Here is a 19,038-nt window from a genome sequence, read left to right on the forward strand (position 1 = left end):
CACGTTCGCGAGGACTTGGTCCCGCGTCCGCACCGAGACGGATCTTACGGACTTCCGTACGCTACATTTCCCGGCCAACCCCGGTCAGGGGAAAGTGGGATTCAGCGCTGGGCTCTTCCCTGTTCGCTCGCCGCTACTAAGGGAATCCTTGTTAGTTTCTTTTCCTCCGCTTACTGATATGCTTAAGTTCAGCAGGTCGTCTCGTCTGATCTGAGGCCGCACACAGAGGTTTCTTATGCGGGGGCGAGGGCGGAGGCGGAGGGCCGAAGGCTAGGGGCGAGGGGCGAGAGCCCGGCACGAGACCGAACTCCGCGACACCTTCCCCCCCACCCCGGCCGCTCGCCCGCCCGCTCACTCGCCCGCTCGCTGGGTTTAATCGGCACTCGCCACCCCCGCGTCCGACTGCGCGGAGCCCCGCTCGGGACTCGGGGAGAGACCGTAACGGACGTGGACCCGGACCTACTCGGCTCTCCCTCCGTTCCCTGTACGGAGCTCTCTCGCAACACGGGCCGCGTGGACTGGCTCGGAACCGAGTCTTCGTTTGGGAAGACGAAGGGCCGTTTTCAGGCCCTGCGAGCTTCCAGCCGCGGTCTCTCTCTCTCAGCGGGGGCGCGGAGACCGATCGATGGGTAAAGCGACCCTCAGACAGGCGTGGCCGCGGGATGGACCCCCGCGGCCGCAATATGCGTTCGAAATTTCGATGATCTGTGTCCTGCAATTCACATTAGTTAACGCAGATGGCTGCGTTCTTCATCGAAGCACGAGCCGAGTGATCCACCGCTAAGAGTCGTATTCGGGTTTGTGCCCGGCCCGTTACAGGCCGGGCGAAGGAAGCCATTCGAACAAGAGACAATTTTTGCCAATATATTTCAAGCCGGGTGCCTTCCACCCCCGTGCAGGGGGGGAAAGGTCATTGAACCTGGGCGTCACCACCGGACCGAGGAGTTACGGCCCGGGGGACGATCGCCCGAGTAGGTGCCCGAGACTTACGTGGTTTAGGAGACCGGGGTCTAGGCACCCGCCGTTCCCGGCGAGGCCCAGGGGTTTGGTTCGCTGCGTTACGGGTCCCGGTCTAAGGCATTCAGGCGTGCGCTCAAAGCCAAGCTCTCCACCCCGGAGGGTATGAGCGAGGCCCGGTGGTACGCTCCCAAGTCCCCGCTTAGGGGAAGGCGCTGGGTAGATCCCACCTAGTCAGGACCGGCGGGCACCGGCCGTCTCCTTTCGGGTGTTTATAAACGCATCCGGGGTTCGTGAGGCCCCTTCAACTCGCGCACCGGCCTTAGACTATTATACGGTCCGTCTCTGCGAAGCCAACATCGGGGGTATTTTGCATGCGCTCTTAAGCTCCGCTCTAACCCCGTGAGGGGAAAGAGTTTCGCCCGGCGGTACGCTCCCGTCCACCACCGCCCCCTGTGCCGGGGGGATGGGTTCAGGGAGATCCCACCGAGGCCGGCGAGCACCGGCCAACGCCCTGGGGGTGAGTAAGCCCCTTTGACTCGCGCACGCACAATCAAGCCTTCAACGATCAATGGTTTTTTGGGTTTAACTACCCGGCGGGCGGCTCCGGCGCCACTCTTCCCCCCGCGAACGGGAGGGGCGGACCGGGGTACCTATGCACCTAAGGCGGTCCTCGCATAACCCCGAGTTCCGAAGCCGGCTCGCTACGTCCACCCACCCGGAGGGGGGAGAGACTCACGTCGGCCGACGACGAAAGGTACGAGGCTTCTGCGGTCCATACCTTGAAGGTACCCGCCGGGGGGGAGGTTCGGCCTCTCGAGTCCGACTCGACAACCGGCACGGACGGCGGGCGCCGACCGCGGCCAGGTCACCGTTATTGATCCTTCCGCAGGTTCCCCTACGAAAACCTTGTTACGACTTTTACTCCCTCTAGATGTCCGGGTTCGATCGACTTCCCATCGCCCGGAGGCGACCCCCGTTCGAGGGCCGCCCCGGGGACGGTCCGAGGACCTCACCGAGGCATCCGATCGGTAGTAGCGACGGGCGGTGTGTACAAAGGGCAGGGACTTAATCGACGCGGGCTGGTGACCCGCGCCTACTTGGAATTCCTCGTTCGAGGGGAATAGTTGCAATCCCCTGTCCCCAGCGGGGAATGGCGTTCATAGGATTGCCCGCACCTCTCGGCGTAGGGTAACTTACATGTTGAACCAGCCATTGTAGCTCACGTGCGACCCCGGACTTCTAAGGGCATCACAGACCTGTTATTGCTCCATTTCTCAAGTGGCTTCTGTGCCACAAATCGCTCTAAGAAGTTTAGCCACCGACCGCTGATTCCCACCGGGCGAACCCCAACCTTCAGGCCCGCGGTAAGCGGGAGGGCACCGGGGAGGGGAGAGGGAAGGCGAAGGCGAAGGACGGACAACCCACACCCGGAGAGCGGAACGAGGTGCGGACGGCATCGGGGAGGGAACCGAACGCGAAGGGGAGAGGCCGGAGCCACCCACTCGACGCAGAACTGAACCCCCGTCAACCGCATCACCTCCCCGAACCGATCCGGGGTAGAACCGGACCCCCGCCGAAACCCCCAACACCCCCACCCCGATGGGGACCCCCCGCGAACGGGGACCTTCGGGGATAGAGTCCGACCCAGGAGAGGGGCCGTGTAACTACTTAAAGGATGGGATCTCGTTCGTTACCGGAATTGACCAGACGAATCGCTCCACGAACTACCAACGGCCATGCACCACCACCCACAGAATCGAGAAAGAGCCGTCAATCTGTCAATCCTTACCGTGTCCGGGCCGGGTTAGGTTCCCCGCGTTGAGTCAAATTAAGCCGCAAGCTCCACTCCTGGTGGTGCCCTTCCGTCAATTCCTTTAAGTTTCAGCTTTGCAACCGTACTCCCCCCAGAGCCCAAAGACTCGTGGTTTCCCGGACGCTGCCCGGCGGGTCATAGTCGTTAACCCAACGCCGCCGGATCGCGGGTCGGCATAGTTTACGGTCGGAACTACGACGGTACCTGATCGTCTTCGATCCTCCGACTTTCGTTCTTGATTAATGAAAACATTCTTGGCAAATGCCTTCGCTTTTGTCCGTCCCGCACCGGTCTACGAATTTCACCTCTCTCGGTGCGGTACGAATGCCCCCGGCCGTCCCTCTTAATCATGACCTTTGGTCCGTCAAACCCACGAAATAGGACCAAGAGAGCGGTCGGATACCCCCCCGGCTCGGGGAACCGTGCGGCGGCCAGAAAACGGCCCCGCCCGGCCGCCTCGCCGAAGAGCTCCGACTCGCCCCCCATGGGAAGGCCTTATTCCATTATTCCTAGCTCAGTCCATTCAAGGCACGCTTCGGCCTGCTTTGAGCACTCTGTTTTGTTCAAAGTAAACGCACCGGACCCTTCCGCCCCCCACGTATTCAACCGCGGCGGACGACCCAGCTAAGGGCCTCTCCGCGGAGGAAGGGAGCAGAGGACACCGGATGAGTAGGGACAAGGTCCCGCGACCTCCACCCAGAGACCCGCGGGGGGTCCCCAACCCCCCCGGAGAGGGGCAGCTTCCCACCGCGAAGTCCGGACGGGCAGAGGCCCGGCAGCCGGGACCCGTCCCCGGATCCAACTACGAGCTTTTTAACTGCAGCAACGTTAACATACGCTATTGGAGCTGGAATTACCGCGGCTGCTGGCACCAGACTTGCCCTCCAATGGGTCCTCACCCACGGACGTAGATTGAGTTCATTTCGGTCCCGAAACCTTCAAACGGGGCCTCGCACCGATATTTTTCGTCACTACCTCCCCGTGTCGGGAATGGGTAATTTGCGCGCCTGCTGCCTTCCTTGGATGTGGTAGCCGTTTCTCAGGCTCCCTCTCCGGAATCGAACCCAGATTCCCCGTTACCCGTGGTCACCACACGTAGTCCCGTAGACTACCGTCGAAAGTTGATAGGGCAGACACTCGAATGAGACGTCGCCGCCCCGAAGGGCTCTGCGATCGGCCAAAGGTTATCTAGAGTCACCAAAGCGGACCCGACCGGAGTCGGGAGGGGGTTTTTTGGTTCTGATAAATGCACGTATCCGTGGGGGGCGCCGAGGGGGGAAGGTGAACCAGTCACCGACCACCTCGAAACGGCACCCCCACTTCCAACGCTTCGTTTGCATGTATTAGCTCTGGAATTACCACAGTTATACCAAGTAACGTGTGGAGCGATCAAAGGAACCATAACTGATTTAATGAGCCATTCGCAGTTTCACTGTACCAACGCCCGTGTGTACTTAGACTTGCATGGCTTAATCTTTGAGACAAGCATATGATACTGGCAGGATCAACCAGGCCGATCCCTCTGGTACTCAAACCCGGCTTGGGGAAAGAGAGAGAGTCGGTGGTGCGTGGAACTCGACCCCCCGAAGGAGGAAGAGACGCGCACCGCGGAAAGGCTTTTCGAACGAGACCCCCCGGAGGTGGGTCTGCAATCGGGGGTTTGACTACTTGGAAAATGTACGATTCAAGGCCCGGACGGTGCAGGCTAGGGGCCGGTTCCTTCCCTCAATAGGATCCCGACCCTAAGGCACCACCGACTCGGACCTTTTAACGGACCCAAACTGCGGTGGAAATTAGACCGACGGATCGGCTAAGTCTCCCTCGGAACGATTCTGGGACAAGCGGACCCCCTGTTACGGGGGGTCCACGAGCCATGGAGGCTGGAGCACGTGGCGGGGAGGATCGTTCTAAAAGCCGGTATTATTTCGGATTAGAAGCCTGCCCCTGGTGCTCCGGGTATGCCGCATTTCGAACGGGCGTAAAGGACGTCCGTTTAAGGGAAGAGAATGGAAGAGAATTTCCTGGCCCCCTCAAAGCGCGAGGAGGTCGGCATAGGTTTTACGGTACGCCCCCCCCGGAGCCGTCTGATGTTCAGAAGACGAAGGGTTTTGCCCCCAATCTCGTAAGGTCGAGGGCTCACCACCGAACTTCCAGCCGCGGTCCTTGGTAGGACCGATACGCGGACAAGCCGCAAAATCCTGGCCCCCTCGCAGTGCGAGGAGGTCGGCAAAGGTTTTACGATTCGCCCCCCGGAGCCTACGGTTAGTTTTCTCGATTTAAGAAGACGAAGGGGGTCGGGGCCCGGGAACCGTAAACCGAGCGCCTCTTCCCCTGCGAACTTCCAGCCGCGGTCCTTGGTAGGACCGATACGCGGACAAGCCGCAAATCCTGGCCCCCTCGCAGTGCGAGGAGGTCGGCAAAGGTTTTACGATTCGCCCCCCCGGAGCCTACGGTTAGTTTTCTCGATTTAAGAAGACGAAGGGGGTCGGGGCCCGGGAACCGTAAACCGAGCGCCTCTTCCCCTGCGAACTTCCAGCCGCGGTCCGTTTAAAAAGACCGATCCGTGACACCTCTAATGCGCTCTTTGCCTCCGGCCGTTTCCAGCGCGGGGGCCCGGTGGTGCGCTCCCAAGTCCCCGCGGAGGGGAAAATCTGGGAGATCCCACATTAGACCAAGCGGAACGCCGGTCTTCGCCTCGGGGGTTTGTATGCCCCTTTCGACTCGCGCACGGGCAAGAGTTAGGTTAGGAACGGGGACAACTGCCGGCGGGCGGCCCGTCGCACCCACCCCGCAAGTGGGCAGGTGGTCGGTGGCCTGTGGACCCGCCGCTCGGATTCGTTTATAGTAGGAACCATAACGGGGTACAACCCTCATACGCTCGACCCCCTCACGCCCAGAGAAGTGTTCACCTCCCTGGGCATATATCGAACGAATCATCGGGATTGAAGGGGAGGCCACCCAAACCATCCCCTTAGCCCAGAGGGGTGCCAGTCCTCGGGCTTCGGTATTCGCATCACCGGGGTCTATGGAGGTCTCGACTTAGGTTTTGAAAACCTCCAGAGGGGGGGCCGGATTAACCACCACCCTAGCCCAGAGGGGTGCCAGTCCTCGGGCTTCGGTATTCGCATCACCGGGGTCTATGGAGGTCTCGACTTAGGTTTTGAAAACCTCCAGAGGTGGGGCCGGATTAACCACCACCCTAGCCCAGAGGGGTGCCAGTCCTCGGGCATGTCACTTCGCATCACCGGGGTTCTATGGAGGTCTCGACTTAGGTTTTAAAAACCTCCAGAGGGTGGGGGCATATCTTATCCCCACCCTAGCCCAGAGGGGTGCCAGTCCTCGGGCATGTCATTTCGCATCACCGGGGTCTACGGAGGTCTCGACTTAGGTTTTGAAAACCTCCAGAGGGTGGGGGCATATCTTATCCCCACCCTAGCCCAGAGGGGTGCCAGTCCTCGGGCTTCGGTATTCGCATCACCGGGGTCTACGGAGGTCTCGACTTAGGTTTTGAAAACCTCCAGAGGGTGGGGCCTGACTTACCACCAACCCTTAGCCCAGAGGTGTGCCACTCCTCGGGCATGGAATTCGCATCAACGGGGTCTACGGATGTCTCGACTTAGGTTTTGAACACATCCAGGGAAGCAGAGCGGACATTCCCATTATTTCAAGCCCATCGGGAAGCCACTCCTTTGGGCATAGCGTTTCGCATCGCTGTTACCCAAACTTACGTCTGATTTAATGCCTCCCTAATATCCCGACGGCACCAGGCTGAGAAACCATATGCCCACAGGATTTGAGGCGTTGGAACCTCGTTCGCATAGCCGACAACGATGAACCTCCCTCGGACTCGCTACGAGGCTTGAGGAGGGTCCTGATTTTCTTAAAATCTCAGGTGAGGGACTTAGAAAATTTTCACTTTAAAACCACAGACCTCCAGAGGAGAGACCGGGCTTATCACAACCTTAGCCCAGAGGGCGTCACTCCTCGGGCATGTCACTTCGCATCACCGGGGGTCCATGGATGTCTCGACTTAGGTTTTGAACACATCCAGAAGGGGGGGCCGGATTAACCACCACCCTTAGCCCAGAGGGGTGCCAGTCCTCGGGCTTTAAATTCGCTTCGCCGGGGTCTATGGAAGTCATTTTTTAGACCTCCAGAGGGGAGGCAACCCAAACCATCCCCTTAGCCCAGAGGTGTGCCACTCCTCGGGCTTGTGTATTCGCATCACCGGGGTCCATGGAAGTCATTTTAGACATCCAGAGGGGAGGCCACCCTAACCATCCCCTTAGCCCAGAGGGGTGCCAGTCCTCGGGCTTTAAATTCGCTTCGCCGGGGTCTATGGAAGTCATTTTTAGACCTCCAGAGGGGAGGCAACCCAAACCATCCCCTTAGCCCAGAGGTGTGCCAATCCTCGGGCTTGTGTATTCGCATCACCGGGGTCCATGGAAGTCATTTTAGACATCCAGAGGGGAGGCCACCCTAACCATCCCCTTAGCCCAGAGGGGTGCCAGTCCTCGGGCTTTAAATTCGCTTCGCCGGGGTCTATGGAAGTCATTTTTAGACCTCCAGAGGGGAGGCAACCCAAACCATCCCCTTAGCCCAGAGGTGTGCCACTCCTCGGGCTTGTGTATTCGCATCACCGGGGTCCATGGAAGTCATTTTAGACATCCAGAGAGTGGGGCCGGTCTTACCACCACCCTTAAGCCCAGAGGGCGTCACTCCTCGGGCATGAAATTCGGATTACCGGGGTCTATGGATGTCTCAACTTAGGTTTTGAACACATCCAGAGGGGAGGCCACCCAAACCATCCCCTTAGCCCGGAGGTGTGCACCTCCTCGGGCTTCAAATTCGAATCACCGGGGTCCATGGAAGTCATTTTAGACATCCAGAGAGTGGGGCCGGTCTTACCACCACTCTTAGCCCAGAGGGCGCCACTCCTCGGGCATGAAATTCGCATCACCGGGGTCCATGGAAGTCAGTTTAGACCTCCAGAGAGTGGGGCCGGTCTTACCACCACTCTTAAGCCCAGAGGGCGTCACTCCTCGGGCATGAAATTCGGATTACCGGGGTCTATGGATGTCTCAACTTAGGTTTTGAACACATCCAGAGGGGAGGCCACCCAAACCATCCCCTTAGCCCGGAGGTGTGCACCTCCTCGGGCTTGAAATTCGAATCACCGGGGTCCATGGAAGTCAGTTTAGACCTCCAGAGAGTGGGGCCGGTCTTACCACCACCCTTAAGCCCAGAGGGCGTCACTCCTCGGGCATGGAATTCGCATCAACGGGGTCTACGGATGTCTCGACTTAGGTTTTGAACACATCCAGGGAAGCAGAGCGGACATTCCCATTATTTCAAGCCCATCGGGAAGCCACTCCTTTGGGCATAGCGTTTCGCATCGCTGTTACCCAAACTTACGTCTGATTTAATGCCTCCCTAATATCCCGACGGCACCAGGCTGAGAAACCATATGCCCACAGGATTAGAGGCGTCTGAACCCCTTTCGCATAGCCGACAACGATGAACCTCCCTCGGACTCGCTACGAGGCTTGAGGAGGGTCCTGATTCTCTTAAAATCTCAGGTGAGGGACTTAGAAAATATTCACTTTAAAACCACAGACCTCCAGAGGAGAGACCGGGCTTATCACAACCTTAGCCCAGAAGGCACCACTCTTCGGGCATGTCACTTCGCATCACCGGGGTCCATGGAAGTCTCGACTTAGGTTTTGAACGCATCCAGAGGGTGGGAGCCGGACTTACCACCACCCTTAGCCCAGAGGGCGTCACTCCTCGGGCATAAAATTCGGATAACCGGGGTCCATGGAAGTCAATTTTGACCTCCAGAGAGGGGGGGGGCCTGGCTTACCACCACCCTAAGCCCAGAGGGCGTCACTCCTCGGGCATGAAATACGCTACACCGGGGTCCATGGAAGTCAGTTTAGACCTCCAGAGAGGGGGGGCCGGGCTTACCACCACCCTTAGCCCGGAGGGCACCACTCCTCGGGCTTGAAATTCGCATCACCGGGGTCCATGGAAGTCTCGACTTAGGTTTTGGAAACCTCCAGAGGGGGGGCTGCACTTACCACCACCCTAAGCCCAGAGGGCGTCACTCCTCGGGCATGAAATACGCTATACCGGGGTCCATGGAAGTCCTTTTAGACCTCCAGAGAGGGGGGGGCCGGGCTTACCACCACCCTTAGCCCAGAGGGCACCACTCCTCGGGCTTGAAATTCGCATCACCGGGGTCCATGGAAGTCTCGACTTAGGTTTTGGAAACCTCCAGAGGGGGGGCTGCACTTACCACCACCCTTAGCCCAGAGGTTCATCACTCCTCGGGCATGAAATTCGGATAACCGGGGTCCATGGAAGTCAGTTTAGACCTCCAGAGAGTGGGGCCGGGCTTACCACCACCCTAAGCCCAGAGGGCGTCACTCCTCGGGCATGAAATTCAGATAACCGGGGTCCATGGAAGTCAGTTTAGACCTCCAGAGAGTGGGGCCGGGCTTACCACCACCCTAAGCCCAGAGGGCGTCACTCCTCGGGCATGAAATTCGGATAACCGGGGTCCATGGAAGTCTCGACTTAGGTTTTGGAGACCTCCAGAGGGGGGGCCGGGCATACCACCACCCTTAGCCCAGAGGGCGTCACTCCTCGGGCATGAAATACGCTATACCGGGGTCCATGGAAGTCAGTTTTGACCTCCAGAGAGGGGGGGCCTGGCTTACCACCACCCTAGCCGAGAGGGCGTCACTCCTCGGGCATGAAATTCGCTTCACCGGGGTCCATGGAAGTCATTTTAGACCTCCAGAGAGGGGGGGCTGCACTTACCACCACCCTAGCCGAGAGGGCGTCACTCCTCGGGCATGAAATTCGGATCACCGGGGTCCATGGAAGTCAGTTTAGACCTCCAGAGAGTGGGGCCGGGCTTACCACCACCCTAAGCCCAGAGGGCGTCACTCCTCGGGCATGAAATTCGGATAACCGGGGTCCATGGAAGTCTCGACTTAGGTTTTGGAGACCTCCAGAGGGGGGGCCGGGCATACCACCACCCTTAGCCCAGAGGGCGTCACTCCTCGGGCATGAAATACGCTTAACCGGGGTCCATGGAAGTCAATCTAGACCTCCAGAGAGGGGGGGCCGGGCTTACCACCACCCTTAGCCCAGAGGGCATCACTCCTCGGGCATGAAATTCGCATCACCGGGGTCCATGGAAGTCAGTTTAGACCTCCAGAGGGGGGGCTGAGCATACCACCACCCTTAGCCCAGAGGTGTGCTCCTCATCGGGCATGAAATACGCTTCACCGGGGTCCATGGAAGTCATTCGAGACCTCCAGAGGGGGGGCCGGGCATACCACCACCCTTAGCCCAGAGGTGAGTCACTCCTCGGGCATCAAATTCGCATCACCGGGGTCCATGGAAGTCAGTTTAGACCTCCAGAGGGGGGGCTGAGCATACCACCACCCTTAGCCCAGAGGTGTGCTCCTCATCGGGCATGAAATACGCTTCACCGGGGTCCATGGAAGTCATTCGAGACCTCCAGAGGGGGGGCCGGGCATACCACCACCCTTAGCCCAGAGGTGAGTCACTCCTCGGGCATCAAATTCGCATCACCGGGGTCCATGGAAGTCAGTTTAGACCTCCAGAGGGGGGGCTGAGCATACCACCACCCTTAGCCCAGAGGTGTGCTCCTCATCGGGCATGAAATACGCTTCACCGGGGTCCATGGAAGTCATTCGAGACCTCCAGAGGGGGGGCCGGGCATACCACCACCCTTAGCCCAGAGGTGAGTCACTCCTCGGGCATCAAATTCGCATCACCGGGGTCCATGGAAGTCAGTTTAGACCTCCAGAGGGGGGGCTGAGCATACCACCACCCTTAGCCCAGAGGTGTGCTCCTCATCGGGCATGAAATACGCTTCACCGGGGTCCATGGAAGTCATTCGAGACCTCCAGAGGGGGGGCCGGGCATACCACCACCCTTAGCCCAGAGGTGAGTCACTCCTCGGGCATCAAATTCGCATCACCGGGGTCCATGGAAGTCAGTTTAGACCTCCAGAGGGGGGGCTGAGCATACCACCACCCTTAGCCCAGAGGTGTGCTCCTCATCGGGCATGAAATACGCTTCACCGGGGTCCATGGAAGTCATTCGAGACCTCCAGAGGGGGGGCTGGGCATACCACCACCCTTAGCCCAGAGGTGAGTCACTCCTCGGGCATCAAATTCGCATCACCGGGGTCCATGGAAGTCAGTTTAAACATCCAGAGGGGGGGGGCCGAGCATACCACCACCCTTAGCCCAGAGGTGTGCTCCTCATCGGGCATCAAATTCGCATCACCGGGGTCCATGGAAGTCATTCGAGACCTCCAGAGGGGGGGCCGAGTATACCACCACCCTTAGCCCAGAGGTGAGTCACTCCTCGGGCATCAAATTCGCATCACCGGGGTCCATGGAAGTCAGTTTAGACCTCCAGAGGGGGGGCCGAGCATACCACCACCCTTAGCCCAGAGGTGAGTCACTCCTCGGGCATCAAATTCGCATCACCGGGGTCCATGGAAGTCAGTTTAAACATCCAGAGGGGGGGGCCGAGCATACCACCACCCTTAGCCCAGAGGTGTGCTCCTCATCGGGCATCAAATTCGCATCACCGGGGTCCATGGAAGTCAGTTTAGACCTCCAGAAAGGGGGGCCGAACCTACCACCAACCTTAGCCCAGAGGGCGTCACTCCTCGGGCTTCAAACTCCCATCGCCGGGGTCCCATGGAAGTCTCGACTTAGGTTTTGAACCGTTCCGGGGTCACCTCCAGTGAGATAACGCGGAAATCTCACTATATTCATGCCCACAGGCGAACCAGAGCCTTGGGCTTGTCATAGTTACATACGGTGTACCCAAACTTTCGTCTTTTCTAAAGGAACCCTAATGTCCTGACGGCACCGCACTGGAAACCCCCATGCCCTCTGAATTTTTACCTCTCCGAGGTGCTCCGTTTTGGGCTTGCTACCTAGGGCGAAGAGGGTCAGAAATTTTTCTAAGTCCTACTTTAAAACGTCCCACTGGGAGAACACTAGGGTTAGCACTTTGCCAAAAAATCACGGCTGAATGCAATTTTCACGCCTCGCACCCTTTGTTCGTTTAGATTTAACAAAAAAATCAACCGACCCCCCTTTTTAACAACGCTTTGCCGAATTTAGCTCACTTTTCCCGGCCTGGAATATCTCACGCTTGCCCCCCACGGTACTTACCTCCGGGGAAGACACCCCCGTCGCTGCCAACGCCCATGCCCGGCCCAGGCTCACCCGACTCGGCCTCGCTCGCTCCATCGCCCGCTCCAAACCTCCGGGGAGAAGACCCCCATCGCCGCCAACGCCCATGCCCGGCCCAGGCTCACCCGACTCGGCCTCGCTCGCTACATCGCCCCGCTCCAAACCTCCGGGGCTGGACCTCCACCAACCCAGCGCACCTCTCGAACCTATCCGGCCCACACTTAAGCACTCCTCCTCGGACTAAACCATCCAGCCCGCGCCGCTGGAACGAGCGCCCACTGGAAGACCCGAGCCCCAAACCCGCGCGCTTTACGGTTCTCTATCTCCCCGGGCTCGGAGCACTTTTCTCGGCCATGGGACCTCCAGGGGGGGCCCTTCATGGCTCCGTCAATATTCCTTTAAGTCTCACTCCGCCCACTGGAAGACCCGAGCCCCAAACCCGCGCGCTTTACGGTTCTCTATCTCCCCGGGCTCGGGGCACTTTTCTCGGCCATGGGACCTCCAGGGGGGGCCCCTCATGGCTCCGTCATCATTCCTCTAAGTCTCATTCCGCCCACTGCGATACCCGAGGCCTTTAACCGCGGCGTTCACGGTTCTCTATCACCCCGGGCTCGGGGCACTTTTCTCGGCCATGGGACCTCCAGGGGAGGCCCTTCCTGGCTCCGTCATCATTCCTCTAAGTCTCATTCCGCCCACTGCGATACCCGAGGTCTTTAACCGCGGCGTTCACGGTTCTCTATCACCCCGGGCTCGGAGCACTTTTCTCGGCCATGGGACCTCCAGGGGAGGCCCCTCATGGCTCCGTCATCATTCCTCTAAGTCTCATTCCGCCCACTGCGATACCCGAGGTCTTTAACCGCGGCGTTCACGGTTCTCTATCACCCCGGGCTCGGAGCACTTTTCTCGGCCATGGGACCTCCAGGGGAGGCCCCTCATGGCTCCGTCATCATTCCTCTAAGTCTCATTCCGCCCACTGCGATACCCGAGGTCTTTAACCGCGGCGTTCACGGTTCTCTATCACCCCGGGCTCGGAGCACTTTTCTCGGCCATGGGACCTCCAGGGGAGGCCCCTCATGGCTCCGTCATCATTCCTCTAAGTCTCATTCCGCCCACTGCGATACCCGAGGTCTTAGACCGCGGCGTTCACGGTTCTCTATCACCCCGGGCTCGGAGCACTTTTCTCGGCCATGGGACCTCCAGGGGAGGCCCCTCATGGCTCCGTCAATATTCCTCTAAGTCTCATTCCGCCCACTGCGATACCCGGGCTCAGAGCATGTACTTCGGCCATGGGACCACAAGAGGGCGCCCTTCTTCAGAAACTGCTGACATCCAGGACCATTCAAGGGAGCGACCTGCCTCCCTATGCCCGCCACCGGCTCCCTCTAACCGGTGTACTGGCTCTCGGGGCCCGCGCCCCAGAGAACCAGAGTTTCGGAAATTGCACTAAGTCCAGACATCCAGGACCATTCAAGGGAGCGACCTGCCTCCCTATGCCCGCCACCGGCTCCCTCTAACCGGTGTACTGGCTCTCGGGGCCCGCGCCCCAGAGAACCAGAGTTTCGGAAATTGCACTAAGTCCAGACATCCAGGACCATTCAAGGGAGCGACCTGCCTCCCTATGCCCGCCACCGGCTCCTTCTAACCGGTGTACTGGCTCTCGGGGCCCGCGCCCCAGAGAACCAGAGTTTCGGAAATTGCACTAAGTCCAGACATCCAGGACCATTCAAGGGAGCGACCTGCCTCCCTATGCCCGCCACCGGCTCCCTCTAACCGGTGTACTGGCTCTCGGGGCCCGCGCCCCAGAGAACCAGAGTTTCGGAAATTGCACTAAGTCCAGACATCCAGGACCATTCAAGGGAGCGACCTGCCTCCCTATGCCCGCCACCGGCTCCTTCTAACCGGTGTACGGACTCTCGGGGCCCGCGCCCCAGAGAACCAGAGTTTCGGAAATTGCACTAAGTCCGATTTTCGCCCACTACGAGACCTAAAACCGTCATCCAGGATTTCACAGGGGAGTACCCACCTCCCCTATGCCCGCCACCGGCTCCCTCTAACCGGTGTACGGAGTCTCCGGGGCCCGCGCCCCAGAGAACCAGACCTGGACCGGGGGTTTGCTTTCGCCTTCCCCCCCCGACAAATGTTTGAGTGGACGGGATGACTTTCAATGGATCGCGGTATATGCACCCGCTCTGCCACTTATGACACCCGCACTCAGAATCAGGTCGTTTACGAGTCATTTCGCACCCCGGATCAAGGAACATGCGCTTAGGGACGGAAGGGCGGACCGAGGCGTTCGTTAGCCCCGGCCCTGGTTCCAGTCTCGTGCGGCTCTGGTCACCGGCGGCGGAGCGGAGTTTCCCCCGCCGCGCGCCGCGGCTATCCCGGACCAACCGTATCGAACCTCGGGCACGGACGTATCGCTCCTTCTAGGCGGGATTCCGACTTAGAGGCGTTCAGTCGTAAGCCCTCGGATGGTAGCCTTGCACCATTGGCTCCACAGCCAAGCGCGAATACCAAGTATCCGAACCCGCGGTTCCTCTCGTACTGAGCGGGGTTTCTATCGGAGCAACGCCACATCAGTAGGGTAAAACTAACCTGTCTCACGACGGTCTAAACCCAGCTCACGTTCCCTGTTAGTGGGTGAACAATCCAACGCTTTGCGAATTCTGCTTCGCAATGATAGGAAGAGCCGACATCGAAGGATCAAACAGCGGCGTCGCTATGAACGCTTGGCCGCCACAAGCCAGTTATCCCTGTGGTAACTTTTCTGACACCTCCCGCTTAAAACCCGTAAAGCAGACGGAAGGATCGTTAGGCCCCGCTTTCGCGGTCCGTATTCATACTGAAAATCAGGATCAAGCGGGCTTTTGCCCTTATGCTCTACGGGAGGTTTCCGTCCGTCCCTGAGCCCGCCTTAGGACACCTGCGTTACTCTTTGACAGGTGTACCGCCCCAGTCAAACTCCCCACCTGTCACTGTCCCCGGAGGAACTCGCCCCAGGGAGAGGAAGGGCCAGCCCCGCGCGAGCTTGCCTCCGACCCCCCACCCGAGGGGAAGGAGGACTCAGCGCCGAGCGACCCCTCCACCCGGGGCTTAGCACCTTTGAACAAGGAACCCCCAGCAAGGCAAAGGTTCCCACCGACACCCTCACCGGGTTAGTGAGGTAACGTGTAAGAGTAGTGGTATTTCACGGACGGCCCGCTCCGGTGCTGGCGAGCGGCGGGCCTCCCACTTATTCTACACCCCTTAAGTCGCCTCACAGTGACAGACTAGAGTCAAGCTCAACAGGGTCTTCTTTCCCCGCTGATTCCGCCAAGCCCGTTCCCTTGGCTGTGGTTTCGCTAGATAGTAGGTAGGGACAGTGGGAATCTCGTTCATCCATTCATGCAGGTCACCAATTAAATGACGAGGCATTTCGCTACCTTAAGAGAGTCATAGTTACTCCCGCCGTTAACCCGCGCTTCGATGAATTTCTTCACTTTGACATTCAGAGCACTGGGCAGAATTCACATCGTGTCAACACCCGGTCCAAGAGCCTTCACGATGCTGTGTTTTAATTAAACAGTCGGATTCCCCTTGTCCGCAGCAGTTCTAATTCGGCTGTTAGGTGCCGGCCGAGAGACCCGGCCCCGGAGGTCTCCCCCCGAGGCGAGACTCATAAGCCCGAGAGATCCACGGAGCCTAGGCTCGGCGCGCGAGGCTCCAGGGACACCGCCCCGACCCACCGAAGCCCCACCACCGGCGGTGGCCCGCTACGAGTCCACACACGCACGAGAGACCGCAACCCCCCCACGCGGACCTACGTTCCATTGCGTCCCTCCGCGTCCCATCGGGGGAGAGCGAAGGGCCGGACGCTCGAGCTTAGCCGGGGGCGGCCCACCCGGCGACGGGCGTCGGGAGCCCGGCCCGGCTTAGGTAGGGAGAGGGAGGCCGAAGGCGGTCATCCGACGGAGGTTAGTCCCGAAGGACGCTCCCCCGCCGGCATCCCACCGACGACCGGCTCCCCTACCGTCGACCTGACCGAGGCCCCCTAAGCGCCACCGCCGAGGGGGGGACACGCACCGGGGCTTAAGGTCTCGCTCGCCGCGACCCACTCTCATCGACCCCGACAGACAGACGGAGCCTTGTTCACGGGGGTTTGGATATACTGGGGGGACAATCTCTCGCCGTGCGCTTCCTCGCGCGCAGGACCCAGTGGGGGGGGGCCCGAAGGTGGACCGGGAACAGCTCCCCGTCGCACGGGCAGCACCGGGCTTTCGGACCCCGCATCAGCAGACACGGGCCCGACCGAGCTCAGCCATTAGAGCCAATCCTTATCCCGAAGTTACGGATCCGTCTTGCCGACTTCCCTTACCTACATTGTTCCAACACGCCAGAGGCTGTTCACCTTGGAGACCTGATGCGGATATGGGTACGGCCTGGGGGGAAATTCACTATACCTCCCCCGGATTTTCAAGGGCCGATGGGAAACGTCCCGGCCGTCGCATAGCGCATGCGACGCCTTTCAGAGCGTTGAGCCCCTATCTCGGGGTCGAACCCATTCCAGGGCGCTCCAGCTCTTTAGCAAGGAGAGAGAATCCTCCCCGGGGTCCCCACCGGCGTCTCCGGGTTCGTTTGCGTTACCGCCACGGGAGCGCCTCTCGGCGGCTCGATCTCCACCAATCCCAGGTACGGGGATATTGGCCCGATCCCCTTTCGGTCAGCGCGAGGCAGACGAGACCATCGCCCCAGCATTTTCCGAACGGCGCTCGCCTATCCCTTAGGACCGACTAACCCACGGCCAAGCGCTGTCGGCGTGGAACCCTTCTCCACTTCGGCCTTCAAAGTTCTCATCTGAATATTTGCTACTACCACCAAGATCTGCACCCGCGGCGGCTCGACCCAGGCTCGCGCCAAAGGCTTCTGCGCCACCGCGGCGCCCCTCCTACTCGTCGCGGCATACGGTCCCATGAGTCTCGGTTCTCTCTCTCATTCTCGCTGGCTTTTGGGGGGGGTGGGAGACAAGTACCGCCAGCGACGGCCGGGTATGGGCCCGACGCTCCAGCGCCATCCATTTTCAGGGCCAGTTGATTCGGCAGGTGAGTTGTTACACACTCCTTAGCGGATGCCGACTTCCATGGCCACCGCCCCGCTGTCTATATCAACCGACACCTTTCTTGGGGTCTGATGAGCGTCTGCGTCGGGCGCCTTAACCCGCGCGTTCGGTTCATCCCGCAGCACCAGTTCTGCTTACCAAAAGTGGCCCACTCGGCACCGTCAATTCCATGCCCGGCTCCAAGCCTGCGAGCCGGGCCTCTTACCCATTTAAAGTTTGAGAGTAGGGCGAGGCCCGTTTCGGCCCCGCGGCCTCCAGTCATTTCTTTACCGGATAAAACTTGAAGTTTCGGCGCCGGCTATCCTGAGGGAAACTTCGGAGGGAACCAGCTACTAGATGGTTCGATTAGTCTTTCGCCCCTATACCCAGGTCGGACGACCGATTTGCACGTCAGGACCGCTGCGGGCCTCCACTCAGGGTTTCCCCTGGCTTCGCCCTGCCCAGGCATAGTTCACCATCTTTCGGGTACCACCGCGTATGCTCTGGCTCCGCTCTCCGCACGTGGGAAGAGCAGGCCGGTGGTGCGCCGCCCGCCCCCTCGGAGGGTTAGGACGGATCCCACCTCAGCCGACGCGCGCCGGCCTTCACCTTCGTTGCGCCTCCGGGGGTTCTGGTCCCTTCGACTCGCATACGCGTTAGACTCCTTGGTCCGTGTTTCAAGACGGGTCGTTCGGGGTCCGAACTTAGCCGCTGACCTTAGGCGTTCGGGTGCTGTGGGCCTGGATCGCCCCCCGCATCGCCGTAGCGGGCCTAGCCCGGGGCTGAGGACAGCCCAGCCGGCCCGCTTCGACCGAACGATCGGGGGGGGCCCCCATCCCCATCCCGGAGGAGGGGAGAACGCGGAAAGGACATTGCTCCACGGCCCCGGCGTTATCGGCGAAGTCGGAGCGAGGGGCTGTAGCGGAACGCCCGTGTCCGGGGGCCGCGTGGGGACTCCCTTCTCCGGACGGACCTACCTTCACCCTCGGGCCCTTCCAAGCCTAACCGGAGCCGGTCGCGACTCACCACCACGCGGGGAAAGTACACCGGGCGGGGCCGGACCTCCGTACGCCCGACAGGCCCGAAGTCCAGAGGCGAAGCGCAGAGCCGAAGCGGGGAGCGGTGGAGTCGGCACCCCACCCCTCTCGCCCGGATACGCTCGCACCCCCGACCGCGGAACCCGACGAGCGCGGGGCCGTCCGCCCGGCTGAATCCCCCGGGGCAGTCTTCTCGGTCCCCGTACGTTTACCTCTCAACGGTTTCACGCTCTGTTGAACTCTCTCTTCAAAGTCCTGTTTCAACTTTCCCTCACGGTACTCGGTTCGCTATCGGTCTCGTGCCGGTATTTAGCCTTAGATGGAGTTTACCACCCGCTTTGGGCTGCATTCCCAAGCAACCCGACTCCGAGAAGCCCGACCTACCCGGGCGGGAACGCGGGACTCGCTACCGGGCTTTCACCGTCTATGGGAAGAAGCCACGTTCGCGAGGACTTGGTCCCGCGTCCGCACCGAGACGGATCTTACGGACTTCCGTACGCTACATTTCCCGGCCAACCCCGGTCAGGGGAAAGTGGGATTCAGCGCTGGGCTCTTCCCTGTTCGCTCGCCGCTACTAAGGGAATCCTTGTTAGTTTCTTTTCCTCCGCTTACTGATATGCTTAAGTTCAGCGGGTCGTCTCGTCTGATCTGAGGCCGCACACAGAGGTTTCTTATGCGGGGGCGAGGGCGGAGGCGGAGGGCCGAAGGCTAGGGGCGAGGGGCGAGAGCCCGGCACGAGACCGAACTCCGCGACACCTTCCCCCCCACCCCGGCCGCTCGCCCGCCCGCTCACTCGCCCGCTCGCTGGGTTTAATCGGCACTCGCCACCCCCGCGTCCGACTGCGCGGAGCCCCGCTCGGGACTCGGGGAGAGACCGTAACGGACGTGGACCCGGAC

General features: G+C 60.2%; 1 non-coding gene and 1 pseudogene across 1 annotated transcript; both read right to left on the reverse strand.

Moving 5' to 3' along the window:
- Positions 1-635: 635 nt before the first annotated feature.
- Positions 636-789, reverse strand: LOC136680184 (5.8S ribosomal RNA). Its single transcript, XR_010796866.1, has one exon. It is a non-coding gene; the product is annotated as a 5.8S ribosomal RNA (ribosomal RNA).
- A 13,374-nt stretch (positions 790-14,163) lies between these two features.
- Positions 14,164-18,798, reverse strand: LOC136680186 (28S ribosomal RNA; annotated as a pseudogene).
- Between the last annotated feature and the right edge of the window lie 240 nt (positions 18,799-19,038).

Source organism: Hoplias malabaricus, unplaced genomic scaffold (assembly GCF_029633855.1).
Source record: "Hoplias malabaricus isolate fHopMal1 unplaced genomic scaffold, fHopMal1.hap1 scaffold_243, whole genome shotgun sequence".
NCBI lineage: Eukaryota > Metazoa > Chordata > Actinopteri > Characiformes > Erythrinidae > Hoplias > Hoplias malabaricus.